At 39.1% G+C, this 18265-nt stretch overlaps 1 long non-coding RNA gene across 1 annotated transcript in view; it reads right to left on the reverse strand.

Annotated features, from left to right (window-relative positions):
• Positions 1-4622: 4622 nt before the first annotated feature.
• Positions 4623-18265, reverse strand: part of LOC145549108 (uncharacterized) — an 88339-nt gene continuing 74696 nt past the window's right edge. Inside the window, exon 3 of the long non-coding RNA XR_014085068.1 lies at positions 4623-6112. This is a non-coding gene — a long non-coding RNA (uncharacterized LOC145549108). The remainder of the gene's footprint in view (positions 6113-18265) is intronic.

Consider the following 18265-nt stretch of genomic DNA (forward strand, 5'->3'; position numbering starts at 1 on the left):
GCTGCTCTGGACTGGGTACCTTTTTGTCCAATAAAATATATATTTTTGCATTTTTTGTAGTAGAAGCTGCTAAACAGGAGAGTTGCAAAATGTGGTGTCTGTTTGATGCTCCACTCACCTACTGTAATCTTCCGATACCACTTTTAGGAAGATGTAATTCATCAAAAACTGACAGATAGGACATAGGATGAAGAATACAAACACTTCTCTAACCCTCCTGTCCTGCCTGGTCATGAATTACTTTTATGAAAAGCGGAGTCGATGTGAAAACTATATGTGTGAAAAAGCAGTCCATGTGAAACAGGGCTTTGCTAAAACTTCAAAGTAAAGGAAAATTATGACTGGGTTGTCTTTAGCATCTTGTGCCATTGATCAGTGCATCTATCATTGCAGAATAAGCGGTCTGTGTCTATCTGTCTGAAAATGTAACTCTATACTAAATCTAGCATCATCAATCTAACTAGCAACAGCTTAAATATCTCTTCTGGTTTGCCTGGTGTTTATTTATGAAACATTGAACGACACTGATATTAATGCAAAACAACTACATAAATGACTATCAACTACGTAGTCATTTGCATATCAATAAAATGAGATTGTGAATGAGAGAACATTATGATGGCAGCACTAGCTAATATGCATTTTTCAGCGGTCTCTACACGTCTGTCCCTGAGCTCGTCTCCAGGTAAAATGATCTTCTTGCAACAAAGCAGATTTATATATTGTCAGAACATTATTTGCTCACCTCCCTTCACACAAGTCAATTTGAGTGACATCCCATTCTAAATCCACAAGGCTTAATATGATGCTGAACCATCCTTTTAGCAACGACAGCTTTAGCTCCTCCTGGAAGGCCTTCCACAAGGTTTGGAAGCATTTCAGGGGAAATCGTTAACCATTCTTCCAGAAGCGCATTTATGAAGTTGGACACTAAAGTTGAAATAAACAGCTTGGTTCACAGTCTCCACTCTAATTCAGTCCAAAGGATTTTTTAAATCAGGTTCAAGTAGGGACTCAGTGAAGGCCTTTCAAGTTCTTTCACTAAAGACCCTCTCAGTCAGGTCTTTATGGACTTTTCTTTGCTCACCGGTGCACAGACATGTTGGAGCAAGAAGAGGCCATCCCTAAACTGTTCCAACAAAATTGGGAGAAAGGATTTTCTCCTGGCACCCGCCAATCCCAGAGACCATGTCGCCACTGCTCTGGACCCATTGTCCTGTATATTGATATGCATATGCCTTTTCCGCATCTCATGCTTTGCCTTGCACTTGGAACTAGGTGCTAAGCCATGTAACTCTAGTCTTTGAAGCTCTCTGTGCACCGTTCTTGAGCTAATCAGAAAGCTAAGCAAAGTTTGGAGTTCCGTAGCTATTGACGCTACAAGAAGTTGGCAACATTTGGACACTGAGGTTTTACATGACACATCACTTGCATTAATGTTGTTCCCAATCACCTCCACCTTGCCATAATAACACTGCAATGGAACTGGACGCTTTTCATAGTTGTCAACCTATCATGGAAACATAAGGTCATAATTGAGCATCTGAGAGTGACTAATGCTTTCAAAAATGTTTGCGTAAGCAGGTATGTATGGCATGGAGTTTATGCACCTGCCAGTGTGGAAGTAGTTAAAACACATGAATTCAATGATTTGGAGGGTTGATTGAATGCTATGGGTAATTTAATGTAGAAATACTCATCTCCTCACCGACTTCTTTGACGTGTTATGTGATGACTAGTCCTAGTTACTGAGCCCACATCTCTGAAGGGGTGCAGCTTGGTAATGAGAGGCTGTTATCAATGCCGAGCAAACTGTAACGGAGATAAAAGCTGGGTATGTTCACCACTCAGGAATAGCTTGTATCTCCAAATTAAAATCACATCTGCTCTCCTGACTTAATGCAACGCATTACCTCAAATGCTCCTGGCTGTTCTACCTAATGTTTTTTTTTCTCCTCTCAAGGATTTGGGTTGAAAACATTCCCAATGCCTGAGAATCACGAGAAGGAATTTATCTTGTATGTGTTGGCGGCGGAAACGGATAACAAGAGACTAAATGAGATGACCTCCTTCAAATAAATCTCACTTCATCAGAGGATTGGAATGACATATACAGTACAGAGTGCCTGCAGAGCTTCAAACCTTGAGCTCATTTTGTACAAATGTGTGCAAAAACAAGTGGTGATGGTCATTGAAACCTGGTATATTTTGTGATTTTTGGGCAAGATCAAGTAACGTGTGAAATTTCTCTCACATTATGTACTGTGGTATGAGGTAACTTTATGTCAATTGTCTTTATTTCTAAAACTTACAAATCAAAACAGACGAGAGTCAGATTCGCTTCACTTTTATTTGCCCTTGTTTGTACCGTTTGCATGTGGTGATGACACAACAGACACATAACAACAGATTGAGAAGAAAAAAACTTTAAAAGTGGATTTGAAAGATGGAGAATCTGTTTGATTACAAAGAACTTGAATCCTTCACATTCAGAGCTTCCTATCAGCTCTGCTCACAAAGCAGAGGCTCAACACTGAACTGAGGGAAGGACACATGCAGCTGTGGAGAACTAGGGGCAAATATGGACTCATAGGCCTGCAGACTGTAAACAAGCAGAAATAAGAGACCTGCTTGCATTTAAAAGCTGACACTTTTGAATTTACAAAAAAAAAACTAAATATGTACAGTTGCTAAGCTTTCTTTAGTGAATTCATTGTCTTATGTTAACTTTTTGTCAAAGTTTTCATGAGTCTGTTCTCACCCTCCAGTGCATGATTTACTACTGCTTACAAGCACCTAATTTGTAGAGATTAACAATGTGCATTGTGCATGTTCTGACCAAAATCTTTAAAGAAAAAAATTCATGGAACAATCAGGATTAACATTTTAGCCACCTTACTAGCATGTCTGTACCTCTGAATCATCATGAGGACAAAGGAACACAACAGGCAGGACACTTGTGAAGTCATGGTGACGAGTTTCACTTTGTTAACCCAGAATGTGTCTTAGGGCATAAATTGCCTTTAGATAGCAGGTTGTATCTTACACAGGGCTTGTTTTTTCCTCAACTTGCTCTGTCATTCTGGAAGGAGAATGACACCGTTATTTTTTCATTACAGATACGTAGACCCATCAAAATGGACACCAAACTCAACTTTTGGTGGTGAGCAGAAGCTCCCTTTCAAGCTCTATCCAGAATGTGCAGTCCTCACATTGCAATGGAAGGTTTAGTGAATACCGGAGATCATCAATCATTGATTCGTTCACGTCTTCATTTGTCAAGCCAAACAAACATTTGAGGACTTTGCTCTGTTGCACTTCCAAGCCCCCCATTTTTCCGCTCCCATTGCCGGCTGATTCTCCGTGGTGCCGCCCAGCTTTAGCACGGCGCAGATGCGCGACTTGTAGAAAAAGAAAACATTGCGCCGACTTTGAGAGCTGCAAGCAGGTGTGAAAACAAGCAAATGGAAGGGAGGAGGGACGAGGAAAAGAGGATGAGGAGGAAAGAACGAGGCAGAGGTGAGGTATTCTACGCTCCAGTTAAGGCTGCTGGGTTTAGTTTGCGGCTCATTCATGTGGCAGAGGCACATTAATCATTTCTGTTCCTTGACAGGACCTCTGCAAGCCGTAGACACGCACTTGCACCCATCCACCCACACACATGCGCACGTCTGTGTATCCGCCCATACACACACGAGCACGCCCTAATTTTACAAAAACATGACCAATAATGATCTCCCCCCACGCCCATCCGTCCTATCAAAATGTCAAGCATCTGTCTAGCCATCTTCTCATTCTAATAAGTGCCTGCACCCACTAATGCCTCATCAAATGTGTACTTACAGAGAGCTTAGCCTCACAAAACAAAACAAATTAAATAAAAATAAATTGAGGGTGAAATGCTCCACAAACTGAAATGATCAAGGCTAAACCAGAATTTTAAATTTAAAAAATTGAAAAGTTCATGGGTAAAGGAATGTGATTTACATGTGACCTTAAAGGATCCTATAAAAAAAATCTTAAAATATAACTTATACCACTACTTCACAAGGTGTAATTTAACAAGCAAATGCTACACTCGTTTCATACTTTTCTTTTATTGATGATTCATATTATTTGAGAAACATGAGAAGATGCTGTCATGTTTAAAGAAAAGAAACTGAAGGGCCAAAATGAAACGTGAAGTTATGAAATCCACCACTAGGGGCTATCAACTCCACAGGTTTATCAATCTGAGAATATTGCTGTGTAAAACCAGCAGCATACATTTACTGATTAAAGAACAGATACTAATAATTAAAAAAAAAGAAAACAGCAGAAAATCATTCTGAGATTTTGGTAAGTAAAGTGAAGCGTCTTTGTATAGGATTTTTTCCCCCACCTGATAGGGCAAAGGAGATTATTTGTGTGCCTATGCAAGTGTTTTTTTTTCTTTTCATATGACATTTTTTCTCCTGACATAGACATAGTAAAGCAATAACCTTGTAAAATAATGAATTACAGCAGTAAACAAACTGACTGAGAAACTGCATTGAGCGTCTAGAAGCAGACGGCAGGTAAAATATTAAAGGTGACTTTTTTTTATTAGTCAAAAACACAGTGAGAACTACAGCCTGGGTAGGCTGGAGGTAGAAAACTAGGCTGAAAGACAAATGTAAGAAGAAGATTAAGTCAGAAAATCAAGAAGGACTAAAATATGACAGTTAAAAATGTTTAATTTTTCTGTTAAAACATGAAAGTTAAACGCACAAAATACTGGATTTATTCTTTTTTTTTCTTTGCTTTTTAAGAACCAAGTTGAAAATAATGAAAGTAGAGAAACAACTGCATTCTCTTACGGTGTGTAAAGGGAATCAGTAATACTATCATAAGTTACACGTTAAATGATTCACACACAATTGTGTGTGAGTTTTAGAGGTTAGAAATATCAAAGAAGCATTTTTGTGTCATATTCCTCTCTTCAGCCACCTTTCCTGTGCAGTAGCGCACACCTACAGAAGACTCCCTAATTAATCTAGCCTTTATGACTGGTACTCATCTGACCCTGATACTTGATTGTCTGTTATGATGGTGGTCCATCACCATTCATATTGCAACATGTTAGACATGTAGTCTAAAAATATAGCTGATTTAATCCCTTAAGATGTAACCAACTCATAAAAACATGGAAGAAAGATAACATATTGTATAACTTACATAAAGTTTCACACTGCACTGAAACTTTTCAAGCAAATGATTGATACAGTGATTGATTGATACAGTGACTGCTTCTGGATTATTTTTGCCATCTCCCCTTTAAAGAGATTTCAGCAGAGCAGTAAGAACTCAGAGAGGAATTAGAAAACTTTTGAAGCGAGCTTGCTGCTAATCATTAGATAAATCAAACAAGGTTACCTCTTCATATGCTGTGGCACTGTTGGTTGTAAAAGGGACATGATTAAAGTCTTTAAAAGAACTTTGATGGATCAATGGGTGTTGTGTTAGATGTCTGGTTTAAATGAAATAATGATGAGATGGTTTTGATGCTAAGATATAACAAATTCTTTTACTGATTACATAAAATATTAATAATAATGGTAAAAAATGTGATGAAAGAAATATAGATCACTTTTAAATTACATACAAATGCTAAAGAGCAGATAACAGTATTACTGCCCATGCTGTGTGAATTGCTGAGTTTGCGATTAATTTAAAATGTAATTCTGCCCGAAAATAGCTACATAAATATGATTATTGCTCTGACAACGGAGGAATTTTAAAGAAGATTGAATCTAAAAGCGATCTCTCTTTTTGTAAGTGTTATTACAAATGCAGAAGTCACCATCAAACTGGATTAAGGGAATAGGATTGCAATGCCCGCCTTTGATCTGCCAGATTACAGTAAATCTTCCATGGCACAGAATGAAAAGTTACCTCAAGAGAGACAAACGGAGACAGGAAAGAGTGGGGGCGGGGGCACGGCGGTGGGGGTTTGAAGGGGCCTCAATATCTATGCAGTCTCTCTCGGCTAAGCCGAATTCTTCCCCTCTTCTCCTCGTGCTTCCTGGAGATTTGTCGTGGCTGATGTCTTGAGTCCAAAGAGACACAATCAGGCCAGTTACTTAAACAGCATCTGAGTGAAAGACGAAAATAAAGAAAGATCTTCTTTAACAATGACGTTTTTTTAAAGTCTACTCCACTTTATACTCGTGTATTTAAAAAAAAAAAACACACACACAAAAAAAAAGATCAAATGACAAGAATTGAAGCTCAGTCAACAGAACATCACTCTGGCACTATTCTTTCTAATCTCTAATCTGTGATACACTTGTATGATGCAGAGTGGGTGTAGATTTATTTTGCAGCGCTACCCGACTAATCTGATATATTAGATCCCCAGACTACGTCAGAGTGTGGTTAGATTAGAGCGGCTGTCTGCTCATCTGTATGGATGAATGAGGCTGGATAATAGCTCTGCTAATTAACTCCAGACTGCACTGGAGGAGTAGAGAGCTACTTCCTGCCTAATCGCAGAACAAATGTCTCCTTCCCTACGCCGTCATTTTCACCACTGCTTCATCCCACCCTCTCTGCCACCTTGACAGCATGTTCACTTAATCATGATGATGAGTTTTACTGAGAAAAAAAAAGAAAGAAAGAAGAAAGTCTAGCCCCTGTTCATCCCCTCCTGCCCCTTCCCCCCCGTGGAGCTATAACGAGACCTTTAACATGATTGTCTCAGCTCCTTGACTGCTGAGAATCCTAAGACTTTTCAATAATCTTGGTAAAGAACCTTTCGTCGACTACAGCTGAGAGTGAATCTCAGAGCAGAGGGGAGTAAAGACAGGCATTGAGGAGGAGGAGAGAACAGGAGAAAAGAATATGGGAGGGGTGTAATTGCACTGTAAATGAGATAACACGTTTGGAAAGTTTTACGGAGGAAAGCATTAAGGAAAGCTTGCGGAGTTTAACAATAATTGCTGGGGAATCCTTTGAATGCAGACTTTCCTTTACCACATAATTCAGACGGAGTGTGCAGCAATATCAGCACCACACCAGCTTGTAATAAGACCATCTGCTCAAGACAGACCGGCCGTCAGCGACACTCTAGAGAAGGGCTTTTCAAGCTTCACAATTTAAAGTTCAAAGTCTGATTTCTGGATAAGGTCTGGAACAACAAGCGAAGAGCAAATGCTTTGATTAAATTTGTATACAAAATTGCACTCTGTGCTTACAGAAGTTTGGAATATCCTTCCAGTCGCAGACAGTTTTCCCATTTAAACTCGGATCGACTTTATGACTTTTCATGCCTCAACAAACGCCTTTTCTTTGCCCAAAAGAACAAATTTAGTAAATGAACTGAACTTAAAGTGCAGCATTACAGGATAATGTTACTGTGTGATGATGTATTACAGGGTAATACAGAGGTAATTCTTACTTAAAAGTTAGAATGCATAATAGGCGTAATGTAAAAAGTACCACCGTCTATAATGAGAGGTCTAAACCTACAGCCCTATAAAATTGCAAGGTAGTTTTATAGAGGAAATATTATATGATCTGATTTAACAAAAAGGTAGACTATGGGGTAGAGTTCACAGGTACCACTATAAAAACCTTTGAGATTTTGTTTTGTTCCCTGAAGGCGTACTCTTTCAAATGCTTACCAATTTACTGAATGCAAGATACTGGCTGCTGATGAATCTGCTAAATTCCCCCTACAATTTTTTTTTTTTTGCTAGTCATCCTTAAGTTATTAGCTTTAACACATTTTGTGACATTCCTCGTCCTCACCACTCCCTCTTGTTTTCATATTTTTTGCTCTTTTTATGTGTGTGTGTATCTTCACAGTGAAAAATCTCCAGCCGAAATAGATGGAAAATATTCAAACATTAATCAGTCTGTCCCGAGACTGCGCTGACATCACAAGATAAACACATGCACGCGCACTGCCACGCACACGCTCGCACAAAAACACAGGCAGCGTATTTTTATTTTTTAACTCGTGACGGCAGTCGGATCCTTTTCTTTCTCTCTGCTTCAGGATAAACAGGCAATCAGTCTCAAGTGAGACAGTAATTGGCACACGTACTGTACAAATGTTTTGGTATATGCACGTCGAGGCACACATGCACACCTTAAGTAAGCAGCAGGGTCTGATTGCGAGGGTAGAGTGAACAGAGGTGAGCTCATGCTGGTGACCTAATGAGGTGCACGCGAGGAAACATGCCTGCAGTCACGTTGGGGGCAAGGTGGTGTAGACACTCCTTGAATAGGTGCTCAGTTATATCGTGTGTCTAATTTATTGAACACATTTCTATTTTTTTAATCCTTATTATACAGTCCCTCTGATACGCCTAATTATTATTCGGTTCCAGCAAATAACTTGAGAAGTCAATTAGTAAACAGGGTCCACCTGGTGTGTGAATTAATCTCAGTCTACATGAAGCTCAAGGGTTTGCTAGAGGAAAAATCAGTGAACAAACAACATGAAGACCACCAATGAGGTCAAACAGGTCGATGCAAGAAAGGCCAAGCTTTGGACATCTCACCAAATCTGTAGCAGCCACACAAGCATAGATATTAATCCTATTAATCCTTCCACCTTTCTTGACTGTTATGACTCATTTGAGCTATGTTTAGCTTTTGCCAAATATAAGAGTTGTACAAACCCCTTTATCTGTGCTCTTGTCTGATAATGACATTGTTCTCGTGGTTATTTCAGATGAAACTTAACGAAACCGAGCTGTGCCGCCACGTTCTGGTTTGAGTGACGGATCTAGAAAGTCCTTTCAAATAAGCCATACATGAACTTCAATGCTTAACACGTGAACTGACATGCCTTGTCTGGAGCTCTCGACTGTTTGCAGAGGTGATCTGCTCTTGATGTCAGTTGGCTGGTGGAGATGGAAACTGACTTGAATATTTTCCAGTTGCAAATTACACCTCTCACGGTACAACTACGGGTTTGTAACCTTCCCAAGATTGCGTTAAAAGACACACGTATCAAACAGAGCACCCAAACAGCCAAAACTCCTATTCCTACACAAGTTAATCACTTTCTTTAGTTAGCAGCAACTTCTCACATTGACTCCTTAGAAGCAGCAAGTTTGGACTTTTCACAATGTGCTTTTTTTGCTTTGGCTTTGATTTAGCTGAATAAATAATGACAGCGTGGACACTTGTGTGTTTTTTGTATGCATTGAATTAAATCATCTTCGGACTTCTCTAGCAGATTCAGACATACTTTTCTCATTCGATTCCTGAAATTAACTTTTTAAAAACACTGAGGGAGATATATCTCACAACCAGGCATACACCCAACTCAGATGGCTGTGTTGAACAAAGGATATTTAGCTGAACCCCTCTTCTCCTCCCTGACAAAAAATTAATGGCTGAGGGATTATTTTATATCAGTTATGGGACAGTGAGTTCAATCCTCAGCAGACACCCTGGTAAGATGAAGGTCCCGCTCTGCTGACGAGAGGCTACAAAGCCTTAAAAGCGTTTTGAAACTTCCACCCCCTGTCCTGAACACATATATACACAAAGATCACACTAAAAGATTCGCTCTCATATAATGACACACTCAGGCTGGTGAAAATTCTAGTTAAAATGTAGGACAAATCCAGGTGGAGATCATTTTCGCTTTCCCCCACAATCTATTAATGATTACCTTCTCCTTCTTCTCGCACCCTCGCTCAATGTGTTTCTATTTTTATTCGCAACTGTTAAATTATATCTGGCTTCAATCTTTCCAAATGCAGACACCTTGCTCCACAAGGCGTCTGCATTTTAACTACTCCGATTATTGGCTATACATCATTACTTCTGAAATATAAAGAAAGAAAAAGAGTTAATTCTGAAAACAGAATAGGTTTTTATGGATTACTGATTAACGGTCCAGCAAGTTGGTTTAAAAAAATAAAAAAATAAAAAAATAGAAACAGAGGTATGTAGAAAGAAAGAGACGCAGAGAAAGAGAGAGAGAGTATGCTGTATCCCAAAAGCCGTCCTGTGATATGAAGATCTTCGAAATATATGCATACCGTAGTGTGCATTATTAAAAGGCAGGCTAAATGAGGACGACATCCAGACATTTGTAATTCACATAAAGCGCACCAGACTGAAGAACAATGCCCTGCGGGCAGAATCTGCAAAAGCCTTTTTAGTGAGGTGGTGCCCATTTTACAGTATAATAGCTGAGAAACTGAGAACATGGCTCCTTTCAATGACAGGCCCTGCATGTCAGACCTGCAACCACTTAGCAGAACAGACATGTTGATTATATTGAAATTGCTTTTGAAAGGCTGAGTACTAATGTGTTGCACAAAGCAGTCAACATTCTGTAAGCTTAAGGTCAGCTTTTTTCTGTACTATTCAATTATTTTGTCAGTATATATTCATTTCCTGAGGTAATGGTTTCCCCTAAAGCGATAAGTGTGAGATGAGATACATTTTAACCCACTAGAACTTGTCTTTTGTCTTGGCCCCACTGTAGCAGTTTGCCACAAAAATTAATCTGCTTTAACAAAAGGGAGGTGAGTGGGGAAAACACTACTATCAGAGTGTGGTGGAGGTGATTCAACTACATTGTCATACGGGAAATTTACGGGAAACACTGATACGGGAGCACGACGGGAGAAACGGGTAAGATACGGTAGTTTCCCGGCCAAAAAGGGAGACTTGACAAGTATGGGTTTGAGCTTTTTGCGCATCGATATAGCGTTCGATAAATTAAAGTCAACTGAGCCCAAATCAATTTGTGGGCAAACAGACCTAGTAGTCCAAACGACTTAAAAACAATGTTGACTTTGCATCATAGCTGTATCTGATGCCTAAAATTGGTCGATGTCTCTTTAAGAAGCTCCTACTTATTCCAACGCCCCCCTGATCAGCATGTCATCTGATTTTCTCCATGCCGTCCACTGATGCAGTTTACAACCGTTCTTAGAAGCGTTGTAGTTTGTATGGTAAGCCCAGGAGTCAGCAGTTCCATCAGGTGTTTGGCAATTGCTACTGGGACTTGTCTGGTGGAGTTGAGTGGGATGAGATGGGGGGGTAGGGGGCTCTGAATGACTGTCATGGGAGATTCAAGGATTCCTCAAACATGCATGAATGAGTCAATTCAGCTCTCCGTGTATGAGTTTGATGAGGGTTTGAAAGAGTTTTGAAATCACAAGAGTTGTTCCGTTAAAACCTTAATTGTTTTAACTGAAAACAATTAAAGTTTTCATCCAATTTTCATGGATTATTATTTACTATTTTTTACTTTACTATATATATTATTTTCATTCCTAATCATATCACGCCATATTGGAATGTAGAGGACAAAGTATCGATTACAAAACTACTTCAAAAGACTTCTGAAATTGATGGAAAAAAATATTTCAGATGTGTTACATTCACACAATTACAGTATGATTTAATCTTATTACAGTACTTTTTTTTTTACTGTGGCGATAAATGAGGAAATATTTTCCCATGCCTCATCAGTTGAAAGAAAAATAAATTTTGGCTCTGAAAGCAAAACGATCACTAATGCAGAGGGCCGACGGTTTGCAAATGTTGTTCTCTAAAGCCATCATGCATCAGAGCAGGGAACAGTTCAATCGATCGTTGGTGAATTTCGAAACCATCTTGAAATAAAATAACTGCTGTGTGGAGCCTCGCGGTTCCAACAGGATGGGGCACCATCACATCCAGATGAAAAATGAAGGTCCCTTTCCGTGTGCACACTTTCCGCATCAAATGATCTTTCCTAATGATGATATCAAATGGCTGCTGCAACACCAGACTGCCCCAAAATCATTTTTCCTTGAGAGGTTAATGAAAAGATCTACTGTAATCTAAAACCTCAAACGGAGCTGAAGAAATCCAGTAAACACGTGGTGTGAAATGGAAAGATTCCACTTAAGTATTATAATGAGAAGACAACAAATGAAACAAAAAACAGAAAAAAATCCTTTTCACTCTGACATTTCTTGTTTAAAAAAAAATCATTTTAATTTGCATGGCTGTTTGGTTTAAAGCTTAAAGCTCATGTATTTTCTGAGGCATACAGAGAACAAAATGAAATCAGTAAGTAAAAGAATGAAACACAGCAGAGCTTAACTAAAGTACCTCGTCAAATGGTAGAGAATAGTAGTCCTGCAACAGGACTATTATGGCTGGATGAAAGCGACTTCTTGTAGTGTAAAAACTCTTTGAGTGGGTTGCATGACCAGAAAATGTTACTGTGAATCTATTCACCATTCTCTGGGCATCTATGCGGCTTATATACCTGTACCAATCATGGTGTTGACTGAGTGCAAAAGCCTTTGCCAATACCCAGAGTTCAAGTATATATATTTTAAATGGCTACAAAGTTAACTTTTTTAATTGGTTTTAGCATCTTTTGTTTAATCTATTTATTCTGTCATTAGATCAACTGTCATTAGTAAAAAGAAAAACAGTCTGAAATTGAATTTCCTAGAGACTATATACCTTAAATATTAAGTTTCAAACAGGCTGCCAGGGTTGGCAGTGCTTGCATGAAAGCCAGCCTGGATGAGTCTCTCCTCCTGCTCACCCAACCAATCAAAATGCATTAAAGAAGATGCATCCAAGATTTTAGGGACGGATAAATTATAGTTGAGTTCTGCACAAAGCATGTAGTCTTGTTTTCTTATCGTCAACATTAAGCAAAGGACCTCTGCTCTGCAGTTAGTACATATGCATAAAGGCAATATAACAGTTGCTCAGGCTGCAAACTGACAGACAACTGTTGGTTTGTGAAATATAATATCGCAAGCCAACAGTATTAGCTCAATACTAGTATGTTCACCGACAGGAAAATTACTGGATTCTTGAGTTCCCAAACTGCCAGTCACCAGTCATTGCTGATGAAAACATCTGAATCCAATTACCGGCTGAATACGAGCATCCCTAGTTTTAATGCTGCAGTAGTTTATGAAATAAATAAGTAAAAGTGTTTGAAGCTTTGTTTTTTCCCCCCATGTTGCGATAGCCGTGTTATGCTATATGTTAAGAAAAAATAAAAATGTATTCACTGAAACTCATAAATTAAGAATCCTAATTGGTGTGGGATTGACTTACCGGGAATTAGAAAACAAAAATAAGTTGAATGTTACCAAAGAAAAAAAAATGCAGAGAGATAGTTGCTTTATCTCCATGAGTAAGTGGTAAAATAGGACATAGACATAATGTGCTGGTAGCCATGGGGTTTGTGGTTTTAATCCAATGCAGGCGGAACAGCCAGGTCTTCATAAGAGCTCTTTTCATGCAACTGTGGGGGCCTAGTGCTTTCTTGGGCCTTGGGTGCAGGGGCAAACCACCCACCCCCACCTTTCTCTCTATACCCTCATCCAGAGCCTAGTCATCCTCCTTCCACTTCTTTGTGGAGGTTTTCCACTTTGATTTCATGTTTGCCCATCTGACGGATCTGAGAAGGGGAAAGCAGACACATTCCACAAAAGACCCCAATGAGATGCTACCTCCTCTGTTTCTTGTTCCTCGACGTCACACACGCACAACACTGGCACTCACACAAAGTGAGCTTTGGTTACAGTGTGAAGATACATCCCCAAACAAACATACATGTGGATGCTCGGTTCTATATTCTGAAACTACCAACGGATAATCTCTTACAATGCGCTGTAAGTGATTCATTTTGGTCTGTTTAAGATTCATTCCTGCTTATACAGATATAAATCTTATGCATCTGATATGAATCAGTCAAAGCCTGCCATGACCCAACTAACAAAACCAACGATGAACCTCGCAAACTGACTGACCATAGGAGTACCCCCAGCTGTTTCTCTCCCCCACCTACTGGGGAGCCCCAAAATTGTGGGTGTTAGTGTTGCCACTGGGGTTTTATAGACTCCCTACTGAGAGCATCTCCTTAGAATAGACAATGGGAGGCATTGATCCCCAGGGTGACCGTGCTGACCCCCTAAACTCACTCCCCTAAATCCGCTGGGCACAGACTGGCGGTTTCTTTCACGGGGCCTTTCAAAGGCCTCACAATGCATCCTGTCCCATGCATCACTTATACACAAACATAAAGAGCAGCGCGGAGATAGGCAGGTTTTTGTGCTGACATGAAAGAATTCAAAGAGCAATAAACCTAACAATGGATCACTAATGTGAGAGAATTCATTAAAATCCTAACTTATTAATCCAGCGCACCGAGTACAGTTCACATAGCCACAGCGATGTCGAGAGGTATTTGCAGTAGACAACTAGAACTCCCACAATATTCAAACTACTGACGCAGCAGCTCAAGAGAGTCAAACTGCTTTCCAAGGAGGAAGAAGATTTTCTATTTCCAGCCTAATCTTCACTGCCTGTCCTCATCCTCCACGGTCTTACCATTCCTCACCCTTTTACTGTTTGCTAGAAAATCTCTGTCCTTTCAGCCTTGCTTCCTTTCTTAGCTTGTGTTGTTGTTGGGTGTTTTGTTTTCTACCAAATTCCTCCTGGGAGCTTGTTTGTGAGCATGTGTGTCTGCGTGAGTTGTTGAATGTGGCTATGTGTCAGTGTAAACTATTTGGGGATTTTAATAAACGAAAAGAGGGAAGCCGAGTAAATCTTAAAGGTAATTGAGTGCTCTAACAGCAGGACTACTTGTGCAAGGACGTCTGTGTATATGACGGCAGTAGAGTGACGGGTTTATCCTCCAATTTCATTCATGCGACTATCCTGTTAGGTACCTCTGCCTTGACGAAGAAGCTTCCTTCCCGTCTGTTTTCTGCTTTTAAAAGCATCCATACACTCTGAAAGACCCCGTTAAATGTGAACAAAATGAGTTGGATGAGTGAGAGACGGCTCTGTTCTTTAGCCGTCACGTTTGTCGTTATAGGTTCCTATCTACTTCCAAAAATAACATACAAACATTTAAGAAAGAGCTTCTGGTTGTTTTATATTTATATTTTATATAGTTATATACTCGTGCTTAACTGATACTAAGACGACGCAACAGCTTATTTCCATGTGTCATAAAGTGGATCTAAAAAGTCTACGCAATCCTGTTAAAATGCCAGATGTGTTGTGATGTAAAAAAAAAAAAAAAAACAAGACCAAAATTGTACAATTCAACTGAAATAAAAATGTATGAGCCAAATAAAGGCTGCAATAATCTGGTTTCATAATTGCGCAAAACTGATTTACTACAGCACTCATTGTCTTTGAGCTCACAGCAGGTATTAATTACAGTGAATCTGATTATCCATGCAAAATTCTGTTGCCATGATAGGATTTTCTGGCATGTGCATGTTTGCATTGTTTAGCCAAAGTCACAGAGAGCAAAGACGTGACATCACAAAATTTAGAAAGGACACATACAATGCCAAAAAGTCTCACACAATGCTAATGGCAGTAATAATGGAAAATTCCAACAAGTCCTTGATATGTTTTAGATGTGACAACATTCAACTACACGAGGGTTGAAAAGCATTTTTGTGAAAAAGCTGTGAAACTGAAGGTTGTGTAAACCATTATTTAGCATTGATAAAAGAAAAAGGAAAAATGAAAAAAGAAAACGATACCAGGCTGTGCCATATTGGATATTATGTTTACAATTTTCTCTACATATATTATGGCTATCCTAGATTTAAAAAAAATAAAAATATTCTTACTCTTACATTTAACACGCAACAAACAACTACTGTTTACTTGTAAAATTGCACCACAGCACAAAGTGAATGTTTCACAAACTTAAATACCCCCTCAGTAAATACTAAGGTTTGCCAAGAACAACCATGCAAGTAAACATTTGCTTGAGTCTATTTGTAAATAATGCTTAAGATAATACTAAGGCAAGGGCATTAAAACAATCAAATATTTGAGAATACAACCCTTGAAAGTTAAAATTAAATGACAGCAAAAGCCGAGCCAACTATTCTGTTTGTTAGATTTAGCTTCGGCTACAGCTCTTAGATAAGAGTCGGTCTCATTTTCACTTTCTTTCAATGATAGCATGATGTGGGGCGGCTCTAGCTTTTCATGTACAAAAAGGTAAACAGACGCGATCGGATCTGGTTCGTTTCAAAAGAGAACGAGAACAAAGTCTATTTTCTTCCCCTCTCTCTCTCTCTCTGGTGGTCTCAGAAAGGTTGTTGAGACATAACATGCGGTTCTTTCAGACAAACCACAGAACATGCTACTCTAAACAACACCACTAGGAGAATCAGCCATATGCTACACAGGCCGTTGTAAAGATAAGCTCCAAGTGTCCTGATTTACAAGCTTTGAAAAAGCTCCAACTTCTACAGCAGTGATTTATAAAAACCATCAAAGATGTACATAAAACTTCAAGTTGCATGTGTGCTCCCTAACTTGACCCAGGAAAAAAAAAAATAAAAATCACAGAAGGGTCAAGCTTGCCTGAAGCTTAGGGTACCACAGGTTATTGCAGAAAGCCTCAGTGGGGGCAGCAGGACAGAAGGCAAATGAAAAGTCAAAAGGTTAAATTAGCACAGCCTGACTAAAATGTATGAAAGCTTTTGCTACAGTTGGTAGTGGATTACAAGGGTGCAAAGTCAAACAGGTGGGTCAAACCTGCACATTTACTTTTTGCATTTATGCAGCAAACAGTTTGCCTTTGGAAAATGTTACATGAAAACAGAATTTTTATCAGCATGTTTTACAAAAGAATGACTTAACAAGTGAAAACAAGATAGTATGAGCTTCACGCCATAGATTAGGAGGAGCCATAAATCCACTTAAATCCACCTGAGAATCAAGATCAAGAATTGAAAATTAGCACACACACACAAAAAAAGTCAACAATTGTTCAAATATATAAAGACATATCTGAATGACTTGCAAAAGGTCCTACAAAGTACTGACCTAGTGGGTAGGAATACAAACCCCACACTTTCCAGATTATTTTTAAAGAATGTTGAGAACTCCATTAGGTTCATTCAACTTCCCTATTAAGTGCTAATTTATGTGGGTCTGAAATCATAAAATCCCCATAAAGCCCTCTGAAGTTAGATGTGGCAATATAAACTGTGAAAGATTTCAAGGGGTTTCCTTTTTTTTATTAATTTTTTTTACAAGGCCCTTTATGTAATGTGTTTTTGTATTTCCACTTGTTTTATAAATGACCAACATGACTCCAAGAACACAGGTGACCCTTCAGATATTCTCAGAAATCTTTCTCAAGTCCTTTGTGAAGTCTCAAATGAAGGGTGTTTGAGGTTTTCACCCCAAAACTTACTGGCCGTATGCAAATGTGAAAAGCAGAAAGCCGAGACGACATTCTTTGGTTTTGCTTTTCAGTTTCTGCTCATAAACGTGGTTATTAATCTCACCCAGGACCAGATCCAGTCTTCTCTGAAGACGCACTTTCGATTTTGGACGGATGTCTGCCGTCACAAGCGTTTGAAGCCATTCGTTATGAAAGCTACAGGCATTCTACCATCTACACAGGCAATACTTAGCCAAACCACTTTCAGCTGTCCTTTACCAACCATAGATGTGTTTCTTTGTGTTCCAAAAACCCCCCAAAAATATCTTCTCGACAACACTGAAGGATAAGAAAGATGAGAAAGCAACGGCGCTCTCCTCTCCTTGTAAGACTCATTTCATTTCTAGGAAGCGATGGCACCAATTTTCACGCACAAACACCAAATTTTATAGACTCACACACACACAAACGCACCCACGCACACGCACCAAGAAGGTCGGAAACTGTTTTTAGATGTACTAATAACAGAGTAAGACTCTACACTCTGATCTTCAAAGTAGCTGAGGAAGAGAGGAGAGAGAGGCTGCTGAAAAGCCCATTCAGGGAGCTTTTGGCACATCTGAACCCACTCAGCCCATAAAAGAGCACTTTAATATTTACAAATCGCCGTAAAGCTGCATGCAGCACAACGCTAAAGCCATTTGCTCATATTAGCAAACAAAGTGTAAGTTAGCAGAGTTAATTTACAAGCAGAAAATGTGATAAAGGAAAACAGCTTTTACAGGCAAATTTTAGAGGCTCGTAAAAAGGAAAAGTTTCCTTTTCTAATCTCCATGTGCGAACTTAATAGAATTATAACATTTCAAATTGGACAAAAGATTTTTATTGCTTTGCTTTAAAGTGGTTTCTGCTACATTGGACTGAAAAATTTAAAACAGCAGACTGCCTTGTAAAAAAATGTCTTTGTGGCTGTCTCCCTGTTTGATCAGTTATTTGATAGGTTTTTATTTGCACAAATGTTTCAGCTGAAACAAGCTTTGGGGTTTATTGACATTTACAAGGTATAAGGAATGGGCCCACTCTTGGTATGGA

The sequence above is a fragment of the Poecilia reticulata genome, chromosome 19 (genome assembly GCF_904066995.2).
Source record: "Poecilia reticulata chromosome 19, P_reticulata-male-v2, whole genome shotgun sequence".
Lineage (NCBI taxonomy): Eukaryota > Metazoa > Chordata > Actinopteri > Cyprinodontiformes > Poeciliidae > Poecilia > Poecilia reticulata.